Source organism: Somniosus microcephalus, unplaced genomic scaffold (genome assembly GCF_052327205.1).
Source record: "Somniosus microcephalus isolate GS21.2 unplaced genomic scaffold, FLI_Smic_1.0 unresolved_chr4, whole genome shotgun sequence".
NCBI classification, from domain to species: domain Eukaryota; kingdom Metazoa; phylum Chordata; class Chondrichthyes; order Squaliformes; family Somniosidae; genus Somniosus; species Somniosus microcephalus.
In genome coordinates this window covers 28,448,654-28,475,489 of record NW_028225182.1, presented here as the reverse complement: position 1 = coordinate 28,475,489, position 26,836 = coordinate 28,448,654, and the positions used below count along the sequence as shown (strand labels likewise).

Genomic DNA, 26,836 nt, shown 5'->3' with positions numbered 1-26,836 from the left:
ATGGAGAGGTTTAGGGAGGGAATTCCAGAGCTTGGCAATATAGTAACAGGATGTTAATAACACCATTCAGCCCCTCGAGCCTGCTCACCATTCAATGATTTGACAACACAGTTCCAGCATTCGCTGTTCTTCCTGACTCTAAACACAGTTGTAAAGGAGCCTTCTGCTCCGTGCCTAGGAGCTCTGAACCATGGCAGAGAGCGACTGGGAAACATTTCTTACACATCTCAAGATTAACCCACACGGGGACTTTGCTGTCAGTGAAGAGAGACGAGAAAGACCAAAGTGCCGTTTGCCCCTCTCAGTGTGGCCCTGAAGGACTGTGTCCAGGCTGGAGTTCTGTTCCTGGCGTACGATCCTCCCCCAGATTGTCCTTTCTGAGCTCCAGCCAGGTGATGCTAAACACTCAGGTGAGAAGACAAAAATCTATAAAAATGCATTGAAAACAAAGCTGCTTTATTTGACACATATCCAGAATATTAAACTCCAGCCCAGTTATAGGGGTCATTAACCTCATCAGAAACAAACCCCAACTGTCAGAATGAACATGGTTCAGTCCTGAATGTGATTAACAGCAGCAACAGCAGAATCCAACCCCTGCAGTCACTTGTGAACTCGCTGGTGTCTCAGCAGAGTGAATGACTGAGTGAATCCCTTCCCACACATGCAGCAGGTGAACTGCCTCTCCCCAGTGTGAACTCGCTGGTGTCTCAGCAGAGTGAATGACTGAGTGAATCCCTTCCCACACACGGAGCAGGTGAACGGCCAATCCCCAGTGTGAGTGCGTTCATGTTGTATCAGTTTCCTTTTGCTTTTAAAGCTCTTCTCACAGTCAGAACATTTAACAGGTCTCTCATCGGTGTGAACAAGTTGATGATCAGTGAGGTAGGTTGAGCGAGTGAATCCCTTCCCACACAAGGAGCAGGTGAACGGTCTCTCCCCAGTGTGGGTGCGCTGGTGTACAGTGAGTTGAGATGATTGCCTGAACCCAGTCCCATAGAGAGCACCGGAATGGTCTCTCGTCAGTGTGAACACGTTGATGGCGCATCAGCTTCCCAGAACTTTTAGAGCACTTCCCACAGTCCGAGCATTTAAAAGGTCTCGCGTCAATGTGAACTAGCTGGTGTGTCAGCAGGTTGGATGAATCAGTGAATCCCATCCCACACTCGGAGCAGGTGAACGGCCTCTCCCCAGTGTGAGTGCGCTGGTGTCTCAGCAGGGTGGTTGAATGAGTGAATCCCTTCCCACACACGGAGCAGGTGAACGGCCTCTCCCCGGTGTGACTGCGTCGATGAGTTTCCAGGTGGGATGGGCAATGGAATCCCTTTCCACAGTCCCCACATTCCTACAGTTTCTCTGTGGTGCGGGAGTCCTTGTGTCCCTCCAGGTTGGACAATCGGTTGAAGCCTCGTCCACACACAGAACATGTGTACGGTTTCTCCCTGCTGTGAATGGTGTGATGTTTTTTCAGGCCGTGTAACTGGTTAAAGCTCTTTCCACAGTCAGTGCACTGGAACACTCTCACTCGGGTCTGTGTCTTGGTGCTTTTCCAGTCACACTGATGTTTGAAATCTTTTCCCACAGACAGAACAGAGAAAAAGGCCGATGATATTCAGGTCCTGATGAATTGAGTGACTGTCAGATCTTGTTGTGATGTTTGGTTTGAGTTTCCCGTCTGTAAATCCTCCTCTTCTAACACCCTGTAAAAGGAGTTTAAAAAAGTCATCACTGTAAGTACAGGATAGAAATTCAAAACAGACAATTCTAGTTTCTATGGAACATTCTTTCCTCTCTTGTTCCCCCAAAGCTGTAAATCCCTGTCCCACACACTCTCCCTCCTCCCTGTGCTGAAATCCAAACCCATCGCACCACCTCCAACATTTCTTTCCTCCACTCCCAGTTTTCCTCCTCCCTCTACTCTGGTTGGGTTCAGTTCTACACCTGCTGTGTGCAGAGTGAGAATAAAATCAATGATTGTCTCTCCTGGTCACTGGAACCCTGAAGCCCCGCCCAATCTCTGTTCCTGTACCAAGATGGCCATGCATGCGCCGACCACGCAGACACCAGCATTAACATCGGATACTGCACCACCGCCGCCGCGCCGATCAGAAAGACTTACGAGGCCTCCGGACAGACTGACATACCCGAACTGGTAGTACACTTTGTGGTGTATGTGCCTTTAAGAGCAATGGTGGTGTATGTGCCTTTAAGAGCCCCAGGTGTGCGTAATGCCAGTAATTGCCACTTGGGCTATATAAGCCTGTGTATTGTGTATATCCTTTAGACCCCCCCCCCCAGACTTGCTTAGTAAATACCTATGAACCAACTCCTGTCTTCAGTGTCTTTATCTACACACGGACACTACAGTGGCGACGAAGTGGAAACGGACTTACCTGCAATTCGGCAGCACTCAAGGACATCGATTCCTCCAGCGTCCAGAAGACTCAAGGAAGTAATAGAAACTGTGGTTTCACCAGCTGGCCAAGCTAGTGGCAGGTACTGCGCTAATCCTTCCTGGGCGTCAGGCTGGGGCTCCAGCGGCGGGCTCTACAGCTGAGACAAGCAGCGAAATCGGAGGCAAGCAATAACGGACTGGGAGGGTGCACTCTGGAGACGGCCGGCGCGGCAAGCAGGTCAGCATTTAGACCTCCGTCGGGAACGAGTCTCCAACAGTGAATAAACGGAAACCACAGTAAAACAGCGTTGTTATCGGTAGCAGCGGCGGGGAAGCGCCATATCGTTGCTACAGAGGAAAAAAAAGCGCGGGAAGCGCCATATCTTTTTTTTTGAAATGCCTAAGTCTGGCAATATTGATGCTTTTGATAACGAAACAGAGCCTAACTTTGGCAATATTGATGTTTTTGATAACAAGATAGAGGATTGGACCACATATGTAGAAAGAGTGGAGGTGTTTTGCACCGCAAATGGAATAGAAGATGAAAAAAAAGCTTCAGTTCTTCTGGATCTAATGGGCGCAGAAACATACAAGCTGTTACACAACTTAATCACTCCAGCCGAACCGATGGACAAGAATTTTGAAGAGATTGTTGATACCCTACACTGCCAATTCGAGGCAGGACTGGCAGATTCTCTGCAAGACAAATTCATCTGCGATCCCCTAAGTGTAGAAACACAAAAGAAGGTATCTTCTAGGAAAGATTTAACACTGGACAAGGCTTTCAGTGCAATAGGAGTGGCAAAGATAAAGCAAAGGCCACAGGACGTCGGCACCCATGAAATGACACGGGGTTTCAAGAAATGTTATCGATGCGGCAGATCCAACCATGACCAGAGGGATTGCTGGTTCAAAGAAAAAGCATGCAAGCGATGCGGAAAGATGGGACACATTCCACGTGTATGCCGATCTGAAAATAAAAAATCCACTAACGGGAAAAGAATCAATAAGGAAAAGCACAGAAAGGTACAAATGATGACGGACAGTAGCTCCAAAGACCAGAAGAGCGATAGCGACTCCGGGAACAAGAGACTAAGCTCTCTCAAATTACACAATGTAATTGCCAATGAAGATTACCAAACCATTTGGGTTACCCTCACAATAGCAGGGTCCCCAGTTAAAATGGAGCTAGATACCGGATCAGCTCTAACCGTGATAAATCGACGAGATTACGAGAGGCTATTTTCGCATATACCTCTAAAAGACACATCCATTATCTTAAAAACATATACGGGGCAGAAAGTCTACCCCAAAGGAAAAATAAGGGTGCCTGTGGTATACAACGGCAAAGAAATACAGAAGTTGTATTTATACATTCTACAAGGTGGTGGTCCACCGTTGTTGGGACGTGAATGGATAAGGAAGATACGTTTAGACTGGCACTCCATTCAGGCACTGACGGTGACCAGTAAGGAAAAAAACAATGATGACATCATACCTGAACGATTAAAAGACATCTTGGCCAACGCCAAAGAAGTGTTTCAAGAGAAACTAGGAACCTTGAAAGGCATCACCGCCTCAATAAAAGTGGAAGATGCAGCAATTCCCAAATTTTTTAAGGCAAGACCGGTGCCATACGCAATACGTCCAGCAGTTGAGGCAGAGCTGGAGAATTTGGAAAAGGCAGGCGTATTATCCAAAGTAGATTGGAGCGAATGGGCAACACCCATCGTTCCAGTCATGAAAAAAGCATTGAAAAATAACTCTGAGGAACAGAGAAAAATTCGCATCTGTGGGGACTTTAAGGTGACTGTAAACCCGGTCCTTCACACGGTACAGTATCCTCTTCCGAGGATAGAAGATATTTTCGCCTCACTATCCGGAGGGAAACGTTTCACAAAAATTGACTTGGCACAGGCATATCTACAGATGGAGGTTGAGGAGACCTCTAAAAAGTATCTCACAATAAACACACACAAAGGCCTGTACCAGTACAATCGACTGGTTTTTGGAGTAGCATCAGCTCCAGCTATCTGGCAAAGAGCTATGGAGCAAGTCCTGCAAGGGATTCCGGGGACTCAATGCTACCTAGACGACATCCTTATAACAGGAGAAAACGACAACGAGCACCTTGCCAATTTGGAGCAGGTGCTCACTAGGCTGAAAGAACGGGGCCTACGAGCAAATCGCCCCAAGTGCAAATTTTTCCAAAATCAGATATCATATTGTGGCCACATAATTAATAAGGAAGGGTTGCATAAGTCACCTGAAAAAATTGAAGCAGTTATAAAAGCCCCAGCACCTGAAAATGTTTCACAATTAAGGTCATTCCTGGGATTAATAAATTACTATCATAAATTTTTACCGAACTTATCAACTATTCTACACCCTCTTAATGATCTTCTACAAACAGGAGTGATTTGGAAATGGAACGAAGACTGTAAACATGCCTTCCATAAATGTAAAGACTTAATCACATCCGAGAAATTTTTGGCTCATTACAACGCATCACTACCAATCAGACTGGCGTGCGATGCATCCCCTTACGGCATAGGAGCGGTATTATCCCATAGATTCCCTGATGGCTCAGAACGGCCGATAGCTTTTGCGTCATGCTCATTAAACTCAGCTGAGCGTAACTATGCCCAAATAGACAGGGAAGCACTCAGCCTGGTATGGGGAGTGAAGAAATTCAACCATTACCTACACGGACAAAAATTTACCTTGCTGACTGACCATCAACCCCTCATCTCCATATTCAACCCTAAAAAAGGTGTCCCCATTATGACGGCACAAAGGCTACAGAGGTGGTCCCTTTTTCTAGGGGCACACCAATACAACATTGAATACAAAGGGTCAAAACAGCATGGGAATGCTGACGGTTTATCGCGCCTACCGTTGCCAACAATAGAAGAGGCACCTACAGTAGACCCAGTAGAGATATTCCACTCTACCATAGTGGAATGTCTACCGGTGACAAATTCTGCCATTGAAAGGGAGACAAGAAATGACCCTACTCTCTCACGGGTCTACGATTTAACAGTGAAGGGATGGCCAGCACATGGCGAGCCACTGTTGCCAGCATTCTCGCAAAGAAGAGAACAGCTGTCAGTGTGCTGAGGAACCTTGATGTGTGGATCCAGAGTGGTGATTCCACCCAAACTCCAGGATAAAGTGCTAAAGGAGCTTCACGAGGGGCATCTGGGTGGAGTGAAAATGAAGAACCTAGCTAGGGCGTTTGTATGGTGGCCAGGTATCGATGGAGACATCGAAGAAATGACCAAGAGCTGCCTAGGATGCCAGAAGGTCCAAAACGCTCCACCACAAGCCCCTCTACATCCATGGGAGTGGCCCTCATCTCCCTGGCAAAGGGTGCACATCGACTTTGCTGGTCCATTTATGGACTCAATGTTTCTAATCGCAGTTGATGCACACTCCAAGTGGCCGGAGGTAATAAAGATGTCCTCCACCACCACGGAAAAAACCATCACAGTATTAAGGACCATATTTGCCAGGAATGGGCTGCCGGAACAGATATGTTCTGATAATGGACCGCAATTTGTGTCCGAAGAATTCAGAAAGTTCTTAAAGAACAATGGGGTAAAGCACTACACGTCCGCCCCATACCATCCCGCCACCAATGGATTGGCTGAAAGGTTTGTCCAGACCTTCAAGAAGGCCATAAAGGCCATGAGTAATGAAGACATAAAACTTCAGCACAAGGTGGATAACTTCTTATTTGCATATAGGAATGCAACACATATGGTTACTAACCAAACTCCCGCCATGATGTTCTACAATAGAAACCTAAGATGCCGGCTGGATTTGGTCAAGCCCAACATCTGAAGGGACGTGGAGAACTGGCAGTTTCAGGGCATGAATGAAAAGCCAACTAGGACCTTCCAGATAGGCCAACCGGTTTTGGCCCGGGACTACCGTACCGAGAAATGGCAGCCTGGAACTATCTGCACACGACTAGGACCACTGATGTATACCGTGGACATCGGAGAAAGCATAATAAGACGCCATGCTGACCAAATCATCAAGTCATCCGAAAAGGGACAACCTACACCACCACTCTATACATCTAACGATGAAGTAGATATACCCATATCTACCTCCGATCCGGTGAGACTGGAACCCGATGAACCCGACACTGGCATTCAAGCCGAATCAGCCTTGCCAGAAGAACCTACTACACCACCAGAAACTACTACACCCCCGAGGCGTTATCCGGACCGAGTCAGGAAGCCTCCTGAGAGACTAACTTATAATTAATTAATACAGCAATGTATCTTATTTTGCATATAACATTTAATTAATAATTACTTAAAATATGATGTACTAGTTAGCTAGAAGGGGAGGAATTGTGGTGTATGTGCCTTTAAGAGCAATGGTGGTGTATGTGCCTTTAAGAGCCCAGGTGTGCGTAATGCCAGTAATTGCCACTTGGGCTATATAAGCCTGTGTATTGTGTATATCCTTTAGACCCCCCCCCAGACTTGCTGAGTAAATACCTATGAACCAACTCCTGTCTTCAGTGTCTTTATCTACACACAGACACTACACACTTCACCCCGCCGGACTCAAATCTAAACAAGGGGTGAATGTGGTAAACCACTTTTATCGTTCACTATCGTTACACTATGGTTATCACTGTTTATATCGTTACACTATGGTTATCACTGTTTACACTGTTGTATCACTACACAAGGTCACCTCTTGTCACGCTGTTATACCTGGGCTGACCACAGCTGACTCCGCCCATGGCTCCGCCTGCTTGCCCAGGTATAAAGGTGGTCGACTGGCTGGTATTCCTCCTTGTTGGACCCGATCACCCACGAGGGTGGGCTCTGTTATTTAGCCAATAAAAACCTATAGTTACTATCTTAACTCGTCGCTTTTCATTGGATAAATTGATAGGTATATCACAGGGGGAACAGGTCTGTCTTTCCTACAGCAATATGGCGGCACCTAACCCGGGCCTGTCACCGAGAAAAAGCCTCACAGCTGCCGTCCGGCGCAATACATTTGGCTGCTGGATCTCATTCGGGCCTGAGGCTGTTCTCCAACTTTATACACGCTGCGGCGCGGCCTACCCACAGTTTATTAATCTCCCGACCCCGCTGACCTGCAGCTCCGCCCGGCAACCGCGTGAGGCTTTCTTTGTAATAACAGACAATGCTGGAAAAACTCAGCAGGCCATGCAATATCCGTGGAGAGAAATTAGAGTCGACGTTTCTTTGTAAAGTCTGTGAGGGACACGTGACCGGCCCCACGGCCTGATTGACGGGAGCTTCCGACCAATAGGGAGCGAGTGGGGCAGGGCTGGAGTAGTGAGCCGGCGGCGGGTCCTCCAACCAATCGGGGAGCCCGAGGGGCGGGACTAGCGCCGGCTGATTGTCTGATCCGCAGGGCAGCGAGTTTCTCCAGTCTCTTGTTCAGGGCCCGGGGCCAGGGGAGGCTGTGGGCCTTTATTCCCCGCATTGGACACAAGGCTCTTTGTCTCACAACCCACTGGCTCAGGTTTTAATAGAGACTTTTTAAATTCATGAATAAAAGCACATAAAACCCGTGCTTCTGTGGCACAAACTTTTTAATATTTGGGAGTTAAACTGCAAGTTTTTTTCCCTCTGGGGAATTTATTATTAGTTTCAGGAAACAACAACAACCACTTGTATTTATAAAGCACCTTTAATGTAGTGAAACTTCCCAAGGCTCTTCACAGGAGCATTATAAATCAAAAATTGACACCGAGCCACATAAGGAAATATTCGGGCAGATGACCAAAAGCTTGGTCAAAGAAGTAGGTTTTAAGGAGCATCTTAAAGAAGGAGGTAGAGAGATGGAGAGGTTTAGGGAAGGAATTCCAGAGCTCATGGCCCAGGCAACTGAAGGCACGGCCACCAATGGTGGAGCGATTAAAATCAGGGATGCTCAAGAGGCCGGAATTAGAGGAGCGCAAATATCTCGGGGGGGGGGTGGTGTGGTTGTGGAGCTAGAAGAGATTACAGAGATAGGGAGGGGCGAGGCCACGGAGGGATTTGAAAACAAGGATGAGAATGGTAAGGATGAGACACGAGGAAAAGCAGGGAGTGAGGGAGGGTCAAGCCCTTATGGGACAGGGTTGCTAATTCTGTTCTGCGACAGTAACTGGAACAGACTGTATCTCCCCTCTCCTCCACACAGGGATTTGTGGTAGTTAAAGGGACAGCGATTCTTCTTGTTCTGTGAGATTGTAATTAAAGGGACACTACTCTGAGATGGCTACGAATCTTTAGTGTCGCCAGCCTTTCTAAAACATCTTCCTTTCTTTGAAGATCTGTGTGAACTCACTGGTGACTCAGCAGGTTGGATGAACTCTGAAACCTCTTTGCACAGTCAGATCATTTAAAGGGTATCTCATCGGTTCTGGGGCAGGAGGGATCTGGTTAACAGTGATCACAATATCATTAGGTTTAAAGTAGTTATGGAAAAGGACAAAGAATAATCAATGGTGAAAATACCAAGCTGGAAGAGAGCCAAATTCAGTGATTTGAGAAGGGATCGAGCACAGGTGGACTGGAAACAAAGATTGTCCAGGAAAACAGTGAATGACCAATGGCAGGCCTTCAAGGCTGAGATAGTTCAGGTACAAACCAAACATATTCCCATAAGGAGGAAAGATGGGGCATCCAAAGCTAGAGCTCCTGATGACAAAGGACATCGAGGTTAGAGTAAAACAGAAAAAGGAGGTTTACGACAAATGTCAGGTACAGAATACAGTCAAAAACCAGGAGAATACAGAGAGTGCGGGGGAAATTAAAACAGGATATAAGGGCAAAGAGAGAATATGAGAAAAGATTAGCGGGTAACATAAAAGAGAACCTAAAAATCTTCTATAAACATATGAAAAGTAAGAGGATAGTTAAAGGAATGGTGGGGCTGATTAGGGACCAAATAGGAGCTCATCATACGGAGGCAGAGGTACTGAATGAGTACTTAGCATCTGTCTTCACAAAAGAAGAGGATGAAGTTAATGTCACAGTAGGGGAGGGGGAGTAGAGAAATTGGATAGGATAAAAATGGATAGAAAGGAGGTGCTAAATAGGTTGTCATCACTCAAAGTTAACAAGTCACCCGGTCCAGATGGGATGCATCCTAGATTGCTGAGGGAAGCTAGGGTGGAGATAGCAGAAGCTCCGACCACAATCTTTCAATCTCCCTCAGATATATGGGAGTGGTGCCAGAGGATGGAGGATTGCAAATGTTACACCCCTATTCAAAAAAGGGGAGAGGAATAAACCTGGTAACTACAGGCCAATCAGTCTAATGTCAGTGATGGGTGAACGACTAGAGGCCATTGTCAAGGACAAAATTAATTCCCACTTGGAGATGCATGGATTAATAAGAGGCGCCAGTATGGATTTGTTAAAGGTAAATCGTGTCTGACTAACCTGATTGAGTTCTTTGATGAAGTAACAGAGGGTTGATGAAGGTAGTGCAGCAGATGTTGTATATATGGACTTTTAAAAGGCATTTGATAAAGTACCACATAAGAGACTTACACGGAAAATAGAAGCAGAGGGAATTAAAGGGCTGATGGTAATTTGGGTATATAATTGGTTAAGGGAGAGGAGGCAGTGAGCAGTGCTGAGGGATGTTTTTCTGACTGGAGGGAAGTATGCAGTGGGCTCCCCCAGGGGTCGGGATTAGGACCACTGCTTTTCTTGTTATATATAACTGACCTGGACTTGTGTATAGGTGTACAATTTCAAAGTTTACGTATGATACAAAACTTGGCAATGTAGTAAATAGTGAGCACAGCAGTAGCAGACTTCAGAAGGACAGAGACAGACTGTGAAATGAGCAGACACAAGGCAGATGAAATTAAATGATGGTGTGGAGATGCCGGAGTTGGACTGGGGTGGACAAATGTAAGAAATCACACAACACCAGGTTATAGTCCAACAGTTTTATTTGAAATCACAAGCTTTCAGAGCACTGACGAAGGTCTGGCTCTAATTTTTAGACTATGCCCCCAGTCCTAGAATCCCCAACCAGCGGAAATAGTTTCTCTCTATCTACCCCATCTGTTCCCCTTAATATCCTGAAAACATCAATCAGATCACACCTTAACCTTCTAAATTCTAGGGAATACAACCCTAATTTGTGTAATCTCTCCCCGTAACTTAACCCTTGAAGTCTGGGTGTCATTCTGGTAAACCTACGCTGCACTCCCTCCAAGGCCAATATATCCTTCCTAGGGTGTGGTGCCCAGAACTGCTCACAGTGCTCCAGGTGTGGTCTAACCAGGGTTTTGTACAGCTGCAGGGTTTTGGCCTCAGCTGGAGTCTTGTGTACAGTTCTGGGCACCACACTTTAGGAAGGATGTCAAGGCCTTGGAGAGGGTGCAGAGGAGGTTGACCAGGATGGTACCAGGGATGAGGGACTTCAGTTATGTGGAGAAATTGGAGAAGCTGGGATTGTTCCCTTTAGAACAGAGAAGGTTAAGAGGAGACCTAATAGAGGTGTTCAAAATGATGAGGGTGAAGTGGATTTTTAGTGAAGGGTAACATAGGTGCCCTTCAGGACTTAAGGGGTTAACAGTGCAGCTTGCACACAGGATGACAGCGGAGACAGAAGCACCAGGCATGAACTAGGGAAGTAAAACCATGTGGGGAACAACAGATAAGATCGTAAAGATCATGTGACAATCAGCAATTGTGCATGCGCGCTTCAAGCCAATTAAAGCAATGTAACGAATTGTGCATGTGGGCTTTAAGCCAATTAGAACAATGTCATGAGCTGTGCACGAGGTATCCACGGCTTTTGTACACTTAAATAATAGAAATTGAAGTCAATCGAGGAGACAGCCAGGAACGAGCTAAAGGAGCTCTAGCTGTACTCCCTGATCAGCCTTTAGTTACCTCTGCAGACTGTTTGTATTGTACTGTTGAATAGTTTTGTGTTTTAAATAAACTGCTTGGCTCTTTACCATTTACAGACTAGTGTGCGGACTTAATTATTTAATTTCGCCACAACATTTGGTGTAGTCGGCAGGATATATCGGAATGTAGACAGACAACGGCCACGAGGACACAAGGGGGTGAGTCGATTTGAGACACCACCCGGAAAAATTACGTGATCCAGGTGGTCACCCATCTGTCTGCGGAACGAGTATCCGAATCGTGACGAGTCTATAAAGCAGTAAAACGACGGACGCGTTTGGACGTGTAGTGAGTATAATCTTGATATATTACGCGTAAACATTAGACAAAGTATTGGAAGAGACATTGTCATTGTGATAAAAGCCAGTCAGACTGAAAGGTAAATGCACAAGTGTTGATATCGAGTCCTTTACTATGTATATTATTGTGTAAATACATTTTCGGATAGGATTTAAGTCGCGTGGAGAGGCCGAATTGACATAAACTCAAGTAGAAGTTGTATGTAAAGCCGGGGAAGGTCAGACCACAAAATGGCGTTGGGGAAAGAATTAGACTGGGGTGTGGAAGGAACCCGTACTAGATTCTATGCAGAGGACCGGAAGGGCTTAATCGACAAAATGTTAAGAGACAGATGGGATCCAAGTCAGGACCCCGTCATTCAAAAGACTTGGTGGCAAAAAGAGAAAACTAAACATACCCAAAAGGCCGGTGTAATAATAGCACGACAGCTTTTACAATGTACCCCCTTAAACAAACCAAAAATAGAGGAATTAAAAGCAGCCAGAGCAGAAATAAAAAACGGAGAGAAATTCAGGTGAGTCAGAGTGAAAGGGGACTCTTTGGTCCCCGATCATGTACACCTACCGCTCCACCACCTCCTCCGTATAATAAAACAGAGGAAGGAGATGATGCTGATAGTGAGGAGGGAGAAGGCCTCGCCGTTGCACCTTTGACGGTGACACAAGGAGCACAGGCAGCAAATCAATGGGCAGTTTCGATCACCGGGGTTGGGGGATCTGCCACAAGAATGCATTTAAGTGAAGTAATATTATTGGAGGTGGCAGGGATTCTAACCCCTGCACAATTTTATGTTTGTCCCAATAAGGAGGGTACAATATTAGGAATCGACATTCTCGAACAATTGGGAGCGTTAATCGATCCACAGGGCTTGGTGGAGGGGACAAACCAAAGATAAAGAGGGAAAAGGGGGAATGGTAATCTTAGCTTGTTACCAGAAACAATGGAAGGAATTGAAACAGAAGGGAGAGATAAAGAAGGAAAAAGATCGAATTTGCAGGCGAACCAATTTGAAAACTCAGCAAAGGAGGGAAAAAGGGATTTGGAAAGTCAGGAAAAGCTGCTGAGTCACCGATTTAAAAAGAAAAAAAGAGAAACTTAAAGCTTTACCAACATGGAAGTTATCATCTGTGCCCAGACAAATAAAACACAAGATTTGCTGAGTGAAAGGAACCTTAAAAATATGCTGGAATTTCAGTTTGTATGAGAGTGTGTGTTAAAGTGTGAAACTTTTCCTGACTATGAATGTTTAAGAATTACAGTATTTCTTTTGTCTGAAAGTCTGTCTTTAAAAGAAAGATTCTGTCATGTTTGTTTTAGCTCCACTCACTTCTCTGTGTTAAAAAAGCATTTAACCCTTTTGTCGTCTTGGATTTTGGAAGTTTTAAGAATGTGCGAATAAGATTGTGCCCCCAGAATTGATTAAAAAAACTTTGAACTAATTTAAGTTAAGCTGGTGTGTAAAAACTGAGAAGACCAACAGAAATACTGCATACAGTTTTGGTCTCCATACTTAAGAAAAGACATACTTGCTCTCGAGGCAGTACAAAGAAGGTGCACTCGGTTAATCCCGGGGATGAGGAGGGGGACATATGAGGAGAGGTTGAGTGGATTGGGACTCTACTCATTGGAGTTCAGAAGAATGAGAGGCGATCTTATTGAAACATATAAGATTGCGAAGGGGCTTGATCGGGTGGATGCGGTGAGGATGTTCCCAATGATGGGTGAAACTAGAACTAGGGGGCATAATCTTAGAATAAGGGGCTGCTCTTTCAAAACTGAGATGAGGAGAAACTTCTTCACTCAGAGGGTGGTAGGTTTGTGGAATTTGCTGCCCCAGAGAGCTGTGGAAGCTACGTCATTAAATAAATTTAAAACAGAAATAGACAGTTTCCTAGAAGTAAAGGGAATTAGGGGTTACGGGGAGTGGGCAGGAAATCGGACATGAGTCTAGGTTCAGAACGGTCATGGCCCTGTGGGTGGCGGAGCGGGCCCAGGGGCCATGTAGCCTGGTCCTTCTCCTACTTCTTGTGTTCTAATTCTGTGTTAGATTTCAGGAGATGGTTCTATTCACAGGGATTAGTGGAGACCTCGGGAACAGGCTGCCAGCTAGGAGTCCTTCAAGAGTAAATTGGGCCTGTTCCTGGACAGGGTGGAGATCACCTTTTACAGAAGGTAAGTACTGCAGGAAATACAGGTACAGAGTGATCCCCTGGACGAGTTTCGATCGCCTAGATGGGTCGGAGAGGAATTTCCCAGATTTTTTCTCCCAAATTGGCCATTGGGTTTTTTATCTGGTTTTTCGCCTCTCCCGGGAGATCACATGGGTTCGGGTGGGATGGAGAGTGGAAGTAGATTTGAGGTTAGGATCAGATCAGCCATGATCGTATTGAATGGCGGAGCAGGCTCGAGGGGCCGATTGGCCTACTCCTGCTCCTATTTCTTATGTTCTTAAAGTTTGTTTAACAAAAGATTAAGTTTCAGTCTAAGATTTAACCTTGGAGTCACGGTTGCTATGGTGAAATCTTCCAAAGCAGTTTGATTTGATTTGTTTAAATGTGAAAAACTAATTTTTCTCCAGTTATATTCAATGTTTTTACAGTATTTTGGAAAGATATCTGAAGAAAGGGCAGCACGGTGGCACAGTGGTTAGCACTGTTGCCTCACAGCGCCAGGGACCCGGGTTCGAATCCAGCCTCGGGTGACTGTCTGTGTGGAGTTTGCACATTCTCCCCGTGTTTGCGTGGGTGTGCTCCGGTTTCCTCCCACAGTCCAAAGATGTGCGGGTTAGGTTGATTGGCTATGATAAAAATTGACCCTTAGTGTTAGGGGGATTAAATAAGTGGGGTTACTGGGATATGTGTTGGTGTAGGGGTTACGGGGATCGGGTGGGATATGTGTCGGTGCAGGCTCGATGGGCCGAAATGGCCTCTATCGGCACTGTGGGGTTTCTGTGATTCTGTGTGATTCTGTGTGAAAGGACAATAAGAAATACGGAGTAATTTACTGTTTTCTGCAAGAATGTGCTATTTTGTTTTGTTTTATCTGTTCACTGTTTTACAAAAAATAAGCTTCAGCCTTGAAGTTACAGTTGCCAATGTGCTTGGAAGAAAATTAAAATTAGAGAGTTAAATGCGTGGCTCAAAGACTGGTGTGGGAGAAATGGGTTTTGCTTCCTGGGACACTGGCACCAGTACTGGGGCAGGAGGGAGCTGTTCCGTTGGGACGGGCTTCACTTGGCCAGTGCTGGGACTAGAGTCCTGGCGGATCATATAACTAGGGCTGTAGAGAGAACTTTAAACTAACTAGTGGGGGGGAGGTTCCTAGAGAGCAAATAATAAAAATGACAACAGAGAAGGTCATAGACTTAGGTAGCAGTGGGGAAATTGAAAACCAGAGCATGTCAGGAAGGGGCAGAAGGTATGGAGTAAAAGGTAAAGTAATAAAAAGGGCAAAAGCAGGAACTAAGTGTCACAAAACATCTTTGAAAGTTCTCTATCTGAATGCACGTAGCATTCGTAACAAAATAGATGAGTTAGTGGCACAAATAACTACATATGGGTATGATCTTGTGGGCATTACAGAAACATGGCTGCCGGGTGACAATGCCTGGAAATGAAACATACCAGGTTATTTAACGATCAGGAAGGACAGGCAGGAAGGAAGGGGAGGTGGGGTGGCTATGTTAATAAAGGAAGGAATCACTGTAATACAGAGAAATGATATTGGGTCAAAAGATCAGGATAATGAAACAGTTTGGGTGGAGGTAAGGAATAATAAGGGGAAAAAAACACTAGTGGGCGTAGTCTATAGGCCTCCGAACAGTGGCAACTCTGTTGGACGGAGTATCAATCAGGAAATAGTTGAGGCTTGTAATAAGGGAACATCTATAATTATGGGGGATTTTAACTATCATATTAATTGGACAAATCAAATTGGGCAGGGCTGCCTTGAGGATGAGTTCATTGAGTGTATTAGGGATGGGTTTCTTGAGCAGTATGTAACTGAACCGACCAGGGGGCAAGCAACCTTAGATCTGGTCCTGTGTAATGAGACAGGATTAATTAAAAATGTCCTAGTAAAGGATCCCCTTGGAATGAGTGACCATAACATGGTTGAATTCCATATTCAATTAGAGGGTGAGAAGGTTGGATCTCAAACAAGCGTGCTATGCTTGAATAAAGGAGCCTATGAGGATATGAGAGCGGAACTGAGTAGAGTGGATTGGGAAAATAGATTAAAGGGTAAGACGATACATGATCAGTGGTGTACATTTAAGGAGTTATTTTACAACTTCCAAAAAATATATATTCCACTGAGAAGAAAAGGGTGTAAAAGAAAAGACAGCCATCCGTGGCTATGTAAAGAAATTAAGGATAGTATTCGACTAAAAACAAGGGCATATAAGGTAGCCAAATCTAGTGGGAGCATAGAGGATTGGGAAAACTTTAAAAGACAGCAAAAAATAACAAAAAGATTGATTAAGAAAGGGAAGATAGATTATGGAAGTAAATTAGCAAAAAATATAAAAACAGATAGTAAGAGTTTTTATAGTTATATAGAAAGAAAAAGGGTGGCTAAAGTAAATGTTGGTCCCTTAGAGGATGAGACCGGGAAATTAATGGTGGGAAATATGGAGATGGCAAAAACACTGAATGAATATTTTGTATCAGTCTTTACAGTAGAAGACACTAAGGGCTAGATTTTCAGTATAGTCAGTTTTGGGGCGCTAACCTTAGCGCCCGCCCCAAAGTAGCGCCCCGTTGCCGGAAATTCAGTGGCTTCGCCCTAAGAGGTTGGTGGAGCGCGAAAAGAGGCGTTCCACTACTATCTTTAGGCGCTAAGCCGGCGGTGCAGAGCGCAACACCCGAGCTCGGGCGCAGCGCACGGCAGACACTCTGGTGCCAGTGAGCTCTTAAAGGGGAAGGGTGCATGTGTCTTTTCAAAGGCAGTGTCTGGGGGGGGGGAAAGGAGGAGGAGGAGGAGGAGGAGGGGGGGAGGAGGAGGGGGAGGGGGAGGAGGGGGAGGGGGAGGGGGAGGAGGAGGAGGAGGTGGAGGTGGAGGTGGAGGTGGTGGTGGTGGCCGGAAACATAAATACACCGTTCACAACAACACACTAGATCCTTCCACACAACACATGCAGACTGCCTTTTATAGTGCAGGAGGAGTGCCCTTTAATCTGCGCTCCCCAGGGTGTGTTGCGTTCCATTTTACAAACGCTCTGGACGCCAGCCGCACAATGGAGCGGTCCGACTGAAGTTTGGATTCGGGGCGGCCAAAGGGCGTTGCACGAGGATGTGACGTCATTTTCTGTGCGCGCATCCGGGCGGCCGCTAAACTTTGCGCTGGCGCTAACGGGCAACTTAATTTGGGGCGGGGCGCAAACTGCGCTGCGCCCGGGCGCTACACGCATAGCGCCCGAAAATCACTTCTCTTAAGGCGCTAACTGCTGGCGCAAGCAACTGAAAATCTAGCCCCAAGAATATCCCAACACTGGACAAACAAGGGGCTAAAGGGGGGGAGGAGCTAAACACGATCAAAATCACTAAGGAAGTGGTACTCGGTAAAATAATGGGACTCAAGGCGGATAAATTGCCTGGACCTGATGGCTTACATCCTAGGGTCTTGAGGGAAGTGGCGGTAGGGATTGTGGATGCATTGGTAATAATTTTCCAAAACTCCCTGGACTCGGCAAAGGTCCCAGCAGACTGGAAAACTGCTAATGTAACACCCTTATTTAAAAAGGGCAGTAGACAGAAGGCTGGAAACTATAGACCGGTTAGCCTAACATCTGTGGTAGGTAAAATTTTGGAGTCCATTATTAAGGAGACAGTAACAGGACATTTGGATAATCATAATTTAATAGGACAAAGTCAGCATGGTTTTATGAAGGGGAAGTCATGTTTGACAAATTTGCTGGAGTTCTTTGAGGAAGTAACGTATAGGGTGGATAAAGGGGAACCGGTGGATGTAGTGTATTTAGACTTCCAAAAGGCATTTCACAAGTTGCCACACAAAAGATTATTGCTTAAGATAAAAAATCACGGGATTGGGGGTAATATTCTGGCATGGATAGAGGATTGGCTATCTAACAGAAGGCAGAGAGTTGGGATAAATGGTTCATTCTCAGACTGGCAATCAGTAACTAGTGGTGTTCTGCAGGGGTCAGTGCTGGGTCCCCGACTCTTTACAATCTATATTAACGATTTGGAGGAGGGGACCGAGTGTAACATATCAAAGTTTGCAGATGATACTAAGATGGGAGGGAAAGTACTGAGTGAGGAGGGCATAAAAAACCTGCAAGGGGACATAGACAGGCTAATTAGGTGGGCAGAGATTTGGCAGATGGAATACAATGCTGGAAAGTGTGAGGTTATGCACTTTGGCAGGAAAAATCGTAGAGCAAGTTATTATCTTAATGGCAAGAAACTGGAAAGTACTGAAGTACAAAGGGATCTGGGGGTCCTGGTGCACGAAACTCAAAAGGTTAGTATGCAGGTGCAGCAAGTGATTAAGAAGGCCAATGGAATGTTGGCTTTCATTGCTAGGGGGATAGAATATAAAAATAGGGAGGTATTGCTTCAGTTGTACAAGGTATTGGTGAGACCGCACCTGGAATACTGCGTACAGTTTTGGTGTCCATACTTAAGAAAGGACATACTTGCTCTCGAGTCAGTACAAAGAAGGTTCACTCGGTTAATCCCGGGGATGAGGGGATGGACATATGAGGAGAGGTTGAGTAGATTGGGACTCTACTCATTGGAGTTCAGAAGAATGAGAGGCGATCTTATTGAAACATATAAGATTGTGAAGGGGTTGGATCGGGTGGATGTGGGGAGGATGTTCCCGATGATGGGTGAAACTAGAACTAGGGGGCATAGTCTTCGAATAAGGGGCTGCTCTTTCAAAACTGAGATGAGGAGGAACTACTTCACTCAGAGGGTGGTAGGTCCATGGAATATGCTGCCCCAAAAAGCTGTAGAAGCTACATCATTACATAAATTTAAAACAGAAATAGACAGTTTCCTAGAAGTAAAGGGAATTAAGGGTTATGGGGAGCGGGCAGGAATTTGGAAATGCATCTAGGTTTGGATCGGACATGGCCCTGTGGGTAGTGGAGCGGGCCCAGGGGCCGTGTAGCCTGATCTTGCTCCTATTTCGTCTGTCTAATTCTGTTAGATTCAGGAGATGGTTCTGTGATAGTGGATTGGCGGTTAGGATCAGATCAGCCATGATCTTATTGAATGGCGGAGCAGGCTTGAGGGGCCGATTGGCCTACTCCTACTCCTATTTCTTATGTTCTTATGTTCGAAAATTGTTTCTTTGTTAATGTGGCTTCTTGCTTTGTTTTCCAAGTTAGTTTAAAAGAAATTGATCTGGATTAAATTGGAGTTATGAGGTTAATTAATCTACTAAAACCAGACTTCCATTGTGGCCACAGTGAAATTCTGGTTGGTGTAAATTGGTGTAGTCCAAATTGAATAAGATAACTCTGCTCCGCAAGAACATCCGATAGTGACAGGTCCCTCTACAATATTTAATTGACTATGGTACTGGGAGCCCTACAGAATGCGGGACTAAAGGTAAACCCTAGAAAGGTACAGGTAGGGAAGGGCGAAGTAATCTACCTAGGATACATAATAACACAAGGGAAGAGAGAAATGCCCGAAGACAGATGGGAGGGGCACTAGGACCAACAGGAAAGCTAGCAGGAAGGGACCGCACCAGAGAGGGGAGGGGGTCAAGCAGGTACTAGGGCTATTTAATTATTGCCACAACTTTATCCCAGAATATGCAGAAATGGCCCAGCCTATACAAGATCTGATGAAAGTGGGGAAACCATCCCAGGAACTGGTGGACTGGGGCCCCGACCATGAAACAGCTATTGATCAGTGGTGATACGTGTGCATGTGTGGATATGAATGGTGTGGGACGATGGAAACACTGGTCCCAACTGAAACGAATCTAACACACCCCATTCGGGGGCCTATATCGAATTAACAGAATGAAGGAACTATGCGGAAGACTTGTGATCCTAATACTTTACAGAGCAACCCCCATGAAAAAAAACCCAGAAGCGACGCATGTCAACAGGGGGCGAGTAAAGTTCAAACCCAGCATGGCCGTGGAAGGACACTACCGAGTCCAAACATCTGAATACCGGGATGACATCCTCTCCCCGATACACGGCCAACGGGGTCAGGAGGAGAAGACAGACATGGGGAAATGGATAATCTGTACGGGCGGACATTCATAGGGTCATAGAGTTATACAGCACAGAAAGAGGCCCTTCGGCCCATCGTGTCTGCACCATCCATCAATCCCTGTCCAGTCGAATCCCATTTTCCAGCATTTGGTCCATAGCCTTGTATGCAATGGCATTTCAAGTGCTCATCCAAATGCTTCTTGAATGTTGTGAGGGTTCCTGCCTCTACCACCCTTTCAGGCAGTGAGTTCCAGACTCCAACCACCCTCTGGGTGAAAAAGTTCCTCCTCAAATCCCCTCTAAATCTCCTGCCCCTTACCCTGAATCTATGCCCCCTTGTTATTGACCCCCCTACTAAGCGGAAAAGTTCCTCTCTATCTACCCTATCTATGCCCCTCATCATTTTGTACACCTCAATCAGGTCCCCCCTCAGCCTTCTTTGCTCCAAGGAAAACAACCCCAGCCTGTTTAGTCTTTCTTCATAGCTGAGGTGCTCCATCCCAGGTAACATCCTGGTGAATCTTCTCTGCACCCTCTCCAAAGCAATCACATCCTTCCTATAGTGAGGCGACCAGAACTGCACACAGTACTCCAGCTGTGGCCTCACCAGCGTTTTGTACAGCTCCATCATAACCTCCCTGCTCTTATATTCTATGCCTCGGCTAATGAAGGCAAGTATCCCATATGCCTTTTTAACCACCTTATCTACCTGTTCCGCTGCCTTCAGGGATCTATGTACATGTACACCAAGGTCCCTCTGACCCTCTGTACTTCCTAGGGTCCTACCACTCATTGTGTATTCCCTTGCCTTATTTGTCCGTCCAAAATGCATCACCTCGCACTTTTCAGGGTTAAATTCCATTTGCCACTTTTCCGCCCATCTGACCAACCCGTTTATATCGTCCTGTAGCCTGAGGCTTTCCTCCTCGCAATTTACCACCCCACCAATTTTTGTGTCATCTGCGAACTTACTGATCATACCTTTTACATTCTCATCCAAATCATTTATGTAGATCACAAACAACAAGGGACCCAGCACCGATCCCTGAGGTACCCCACTGGACACAGGCTTCCAGTCACAAAAGCAACCTTCGACCATCACCCTCTGCCTCCTGCCACTCAGCCAGTTTAGGATCCAACGCGCCAAGGCACCCTGGATCCCATGGGCTCTTACCTTCTTGACCAGTCTCCTATGCGGGACTTTGTCAAAAGCTTTACTGAAGTCCATGTAAACCACATCCACAGCATTTCCCTCATCCACCCCCCTAGTCACCCCCTCGAAAAATTCAATCAGATTTGTCAGACATGATTTACCCTTGACAAAGCCACGCTGACTATCCCCGATTAATCCTTGCCTCTCCAAGTGGAGACTAATTTTGTCCCTCAGAATTTTTTCCAATAATTTCCCTACCACAGATGTTAGGCTCACTGGCCTGTAATTCCCTGGTTTATCCCTGCTACCCTTCTTGTATAATGGTACTCCGTTAGCTGTTCTCCAGTCCTCTGGTACATCCCCTGTGGCCAGAGAGGTTCTGAAAATTTGTGTCAGAGCCCCTGCAATCTCCTCCTTTGCCTCCCACAGCAGCCTGGGATACATCTCGTTCGGGCCTGGGGATTTATCCACTTTTTGGCCTGCTAAAACCGCTAGCACCTCCTCCCTCTCGATGCTAATATGTTCAAGTATGTCACAGTCCCCTTGCCCGATTTCTATGTCTACATCGTCTTTCTCCCTAGTGAACACAGATGCAAAAAATTCATTTAAAACCCCGCCTACATCATCTGGCTCTACACACAGATTGCCACTTTGGTCCCTAATGGGCTCTACCCTTTCCCTGGTTATCCTCTTGCCCTTAATATACTTATAAAACATCTTAGGATTTTCCTTTATTTTGCTCGCCAGTGTTATTTCATGGCCCCTCCTCGCCCTCCTAATTTCTTTTTTAAGTATGCCCCTGCACTTTTTATACTCCTCTAAGGCTTCTTCCGTCTTTAGTCTTTTGTAACTGCCAAAAGCCCCCCTTTTTTTCCTAATGCATTTTTGTATATCCCTTGTCATCCAAGGTTCCCTTTGCTTGTTTGTCCCCCCCTTGACCTTTACAGGAACATGTTGGCGTTGTACTCTCTCTATTTCCCTTCTGAAAGTCTCCCACTGTTTTGATGTGGATTTTCCTATAAGTAGCTGCTCCCAGTCCACTTTGGCCAGATCCTGCCTTATCTTATTAAAATCGGCCTTCCCCCAATTTAGAACCCTTATTTCCGGGCCGTCTTTGTCTTTTTCCATGACCACCTTAAATCTCAACGAATTATGGTCACTGTCGCCAAAATGCTCTCCTACTGACACTTCCACCACTTGCCCGGCTACATTCCCCAGAATTAGGTCCAGTACCGCCCCCTCTCTTGTAGGACTTTCTACATGTTGGCTCAAAAAGCTCTCCTGGATGCACTTTAAGAATTCTGCACCCTCTAAGCCTTTCACACTCTGACTATCCCAATTAATATTGGGGAAGTTGAAATCCCCCACTATTATTACCCTATTATTTTCGCACTTCTCTGAAATTTGCCTACATATCTGTTCCTCTATCTCCCCCTGACTGTTTGGGGGCCTATAGTACACTCCCAGCAAAGTGCTTGCCCCCTTTTTGTTTTTAAGTTCGAGCCATATGGCCTCATTAGAGGAACCCGCTAATATATCATCCCTCCTTACAGCAGTAATTGACTCCTTAATTAATATTGCAACACCCCCTCCCCTTTTACACCCCCCTCTGTCTCGCCTGAAGATTCTATACCCCAGAATATTGAGCTGCCAGTCCTGACCCTCCCTCAAACATGTCTCCGTGATAGCAACAACATCGTACTCCCATGTGTTCAACAACAACTTCAGTTCATCCACCTTATTTGCAAGACTCCTTGCATTAACATAAATGCCTACCAGCCCTGCCATATTCCCTTTTGCCTTCACATATTTGCCCTGCCTTCCCAGCTGACTTGTTTTTTCCTCCGTATTTGGCTGTAAATCACCCCCTACTATAGCTCCACTCTGTACCCCATCCCCCTGCCAAGTTAGTTTAAACCCCCCCAGCAGTGCCAGCAAACCTCCCCGCAAGGATATTGGTCCCCCTCTGGTTCAGGTGTAAACCATCCGACTTGTACAAGTCCCACCTTTCCCAGAAGCAGACCCAGTGATCCAGGAAACTAAAGCCCTCCCTCCTGCACCATCCCTTTAGCCACGCATTCATCTGTTCTATCTTCCTATTCCTATACTCACTAGCACGTGGCACCGGGAGTAATCCAGAGATTACAACCTTTGAGGTCCTGCTCTTTAATCTTCCACCTAGCTCCCTAAATTCTTGCTGCAGGACCTCATCCCTCTTTTTACCTATGTCGTTGGTACCAATGTGGACCACGACCTCTGGCTGTTCACCCTCCCCCTCCAGAATGCCCTGCAGCCGCTCAGTGACATCCTTGACCCTGGCACCAAGGAGGCAACAAACCATCCTGGATTCACGTCTACTGCCACAGAAACGCCTATCTGTTCCCCTTACTATAGAATCCCCTACCACTATTGCTCTCCCACTCCTTTTCCTCCCTTCCTGGGCAGCAGGAGCACCCCCAGTGCCAGGAAGTTGGCTGCTGCTGCCTTCCCCTGGCGAGTCATCCCCCTCAACAGTATCCAAATCGGTATACCTGTTTGAGAGGGGAATGGTCACAGGGGTCTCCTGCACTACCTGCCTGCTTCTATTGCTCCGCCTGGTGGTCACCCATTTCCTATCTTCCTGTGCAGCCTTTACCTGCGGTGTGACCAACTCACTAAACGTGTTATCCACGACCCTCTCAGCATCGTGAATGCTCAACAACCCATCCACCCGCAGCTCCAGCGCCTCAATGCGGTCTGCTAGTAGCTGCAGATGGATGCATCTCCGGCACACGTGGTCATCAGGGGCACCGGCAGTGTCCCTGAATTCCCACATAGAGCAAGAGGAGCATATCACGGGGCTGGGCTCTCCTGGCATGACCTTCCCTTTAATTAATTTAAATTAATTTACTATTACCAATTAAAGATATCTCTAAGGCGCTTGTATAGTCTACCAACAGTCCCTGCTACACCAGAAAAGACCCTAGTAACTATAAACTACAGAGTTAAAGTTTAAAAAAGAGAAATACTCACCAACCAATCACTTACCTGTTCCCTGGTGACGTCACACTCTGATTACTTTTTACCTCTCTCCCCGCTGCTGAGTTGGTATGCCTCGTAGCTGCCGCCGGTTTTTATGCCGGGCTCCTCCTCGCTGCTCCCTGCTCCGAGTGGTCGAGCCTTGTAGCTGCCGCTGGTTTTTATGCCGGGCTCCTCCTCGCTGCTCCCTGCTCCGAGTGGTCGGGCCTCATAGCTGCCGCCGGTTTTTATGCTGGGCTCCTCCTCGCTGCTCCCTGCTCCGAGTGGTCGGGCCTCGTAGCTGCCGCCGGTTTTTATGCCGGGCTCCTCCTCACTGCTCCCTGATCCGAGTGGTCGGGCCTCATAGCTGCCGCCGGTGTTTATGCTAGGCTCCTCCTCGCTGCTCCCTGCTCCGAGTGGTTGGGCCTCGTAGCTGCCGCCGGTTTTTATGCCAGGCTCCTCCTCGCTGCTCCCTGCTCCAAAACAGTCTGTGACTACACAAACCACTCTGGGCACAGGTATATTGTGTATCAGTAAAACAGTCCGTGACTACACAAACCACTCTGGGTACAGGTATATTGTGTATCAGTAAAACAGTCCGTGTCTACACAAACCACTCTGGGTACAGGTATATTGTGTATCAGTAAAACAGTCCGTGACTACACAAACCACTCTGGGTCCAGGTATATTGTGTATCAGTAAAACAGTCCGTGACTACACAAACCACTCTGGGTCCAGGTATATTGTGTATCAGTAAAACAGTCCGTGACTACACAAACCACTCTGGGTCCAGATATATTGTGTATCAGTAAAACAGTCCGTGACTACACAAACCACTCTGGGTACAGGTATATTGTGTATCAGTAAAACAGTCTGTGACTACACAAACCACTCTGGGTCCAGGTATATTGTGTATCCGTAAAACAGTCCGTGACTACACAAACCACTCTGGGTCCAGGTATATTGTGTATCAGTAAAACAGTCCGTGACTACACAAACCACTCTGGGTACAGGTATATTGTGGATCAGTAAAACAGGTTTATTAAGCATTAAACATCTGGTACAAAGAAGTAGTACTTAACAAGAAGATAGTCACAGTCTGTTCGTTCAAACCCCGGCGTTCCTTCCGAGTGTCCGCGGTGCAAGTCTCCTGATGTATCTTGCTGTGTTCAATTGACCCATGCGCGCTTCCTTGGGATCTTGCTGTGTTCTGTTGACCGAAGCTCCTATCAATCTCTGGTTACACGGTGCGCGCTTTCGATGTTCAAAACCTGTATCTTTATACCGTTTCCCTCTCGTTTTGCCTACGTGGCAGTAATTAACCCTCTAACACCTGGTAAAAAGTCTTGTTCCCCTCTTTACCCATCTTATGACCTTGTTTGATCCTTCTGACTTTTTCTCCATGCATAACAAAGTACCCTTATCTCAGATGTTCACTTTTCACAGAGCACTTCCTAGAATATTGACAAAACAGTCGGTCCATCCAATAGCTGGACCAATGAGGGACGTCTCCAACTCTTATCTATCTCTCTAGTTTTATCTCTTTAAGCATAATATTGCTGAATTCCTCGTCTCCATAAACTTAGCACAACATTCCATTACTTCAGTAATTTTAAACAGAGCTTTTTAGTCAGGTTGGCATAATCCCATCCTGCTTTGCTCTCAGCCATTCTCCATTTTATATAGGCTTTTAGGCTCTTAACATACAATTTCACATATTATAGTTATATTAGAGTGGTTATCGAATCTTAATAATGTTTACTAAATCCTACAGGTGCACCCTATCCTACACTGATGTCACGCTAACTGGCCTGTCGTTCCCTGTTTTTCCTCTCCCTCCTTTCTTGAATAGCGATGTTACATTTGCGACCTTCCAATCCGCTGGGACCATTCTAGAATCTAGGGAATTTTGGAAGATCAAAACCAATGCATCCACTATCTCTTCAGCCACCTCTTTTACAACCCTAGGATGTAGGCCGTCGGGTCCAGGGGATTTGTCGGCTTTTAGTCCCATTAGTTTTCCGAGTACCTTTTCTCTACTTATATTAATGACGTTAAGTTCCTCACCCTCATTACACCCTTGGTTCCCCACCATTGTTGCTGTGCTTTTTGTGTCTTCTACTGTGAAGACATTTTTTTAATGTTTCTGCTATTTTCTTATTCCCCATAATAATTTCTGCTGCCTCAGCCTCTAACCTAGAAACATAGAAGATAGGAGCAGGAGTAGGCCATTCAGCCCCTCAAGCCTGCTCCGCCATTCAATGAGATCATGGCTGATCATCAAAATTCAGTACCCTGTCCCTATAGGAACATAGGCTAAACCTATTACAACACAGTCCAAGCAGAATCTATTACCTGTGAACTAACAGCTTCAAATATCTGATTAATCATTCCAGTAAAATATTTGAATTCACAGCGGAAGATAAGCTGTTTTACCTCTACGATAGATGGGTTCATGTTCCGGAATATGCAGAGCCAGTATACACACGCCTGCCTTGTACTGAAGGGTCTGCAATGTTAAAAACAATGTTTGGCAGGTTTTCTCAATTACAAAAATGAATCTGACCAGCACAAGTCAAATGAGGAATATCCGGGGCAGTAGATGACATACGGTCCAACCACCCAGTCCCCAGGTTTGACACATACCGTACACTACTCTGCCCATCTTACCTTCAGCTGCCTGTTTGGCCATTCATTACACACCACATTCAGTGATCTCACAGCTCTGTACATGTGTACGTATGTTGGAAAGTACAGGGGCTGCACTGTGGTACAAAGCAGTAACATAGTGAGGGATTGAGATGACAACACAAAAAAACAGGTTTTAGCTGTTTATTGATATCTTCTCAACCCTGAGA

General features: G+C 46.0%; 1 long non-coding RNA gene across 1 annotated transcript in view; it reads right to left on the bottom strand.

Moving 5' to 3' along the window:
• Positions 1-435: 435 nt before the first annotated feature.
• LOC147090069 (uncharacterized) overlaps positions 436-26,836 on the bottom strand; it is a 146,490-nt gene continuing 120,089 nt past the window's right edge. Inside the window, exon 2 of the long non-coding RNA XR_015075320.1 lies at positions 436-1,700. This is a non-coding gene — a long non-coding RNA (uncharacterized LOC147090069). The remainder of the gene's footprint in view (positions 1,701-26,836) is intronic.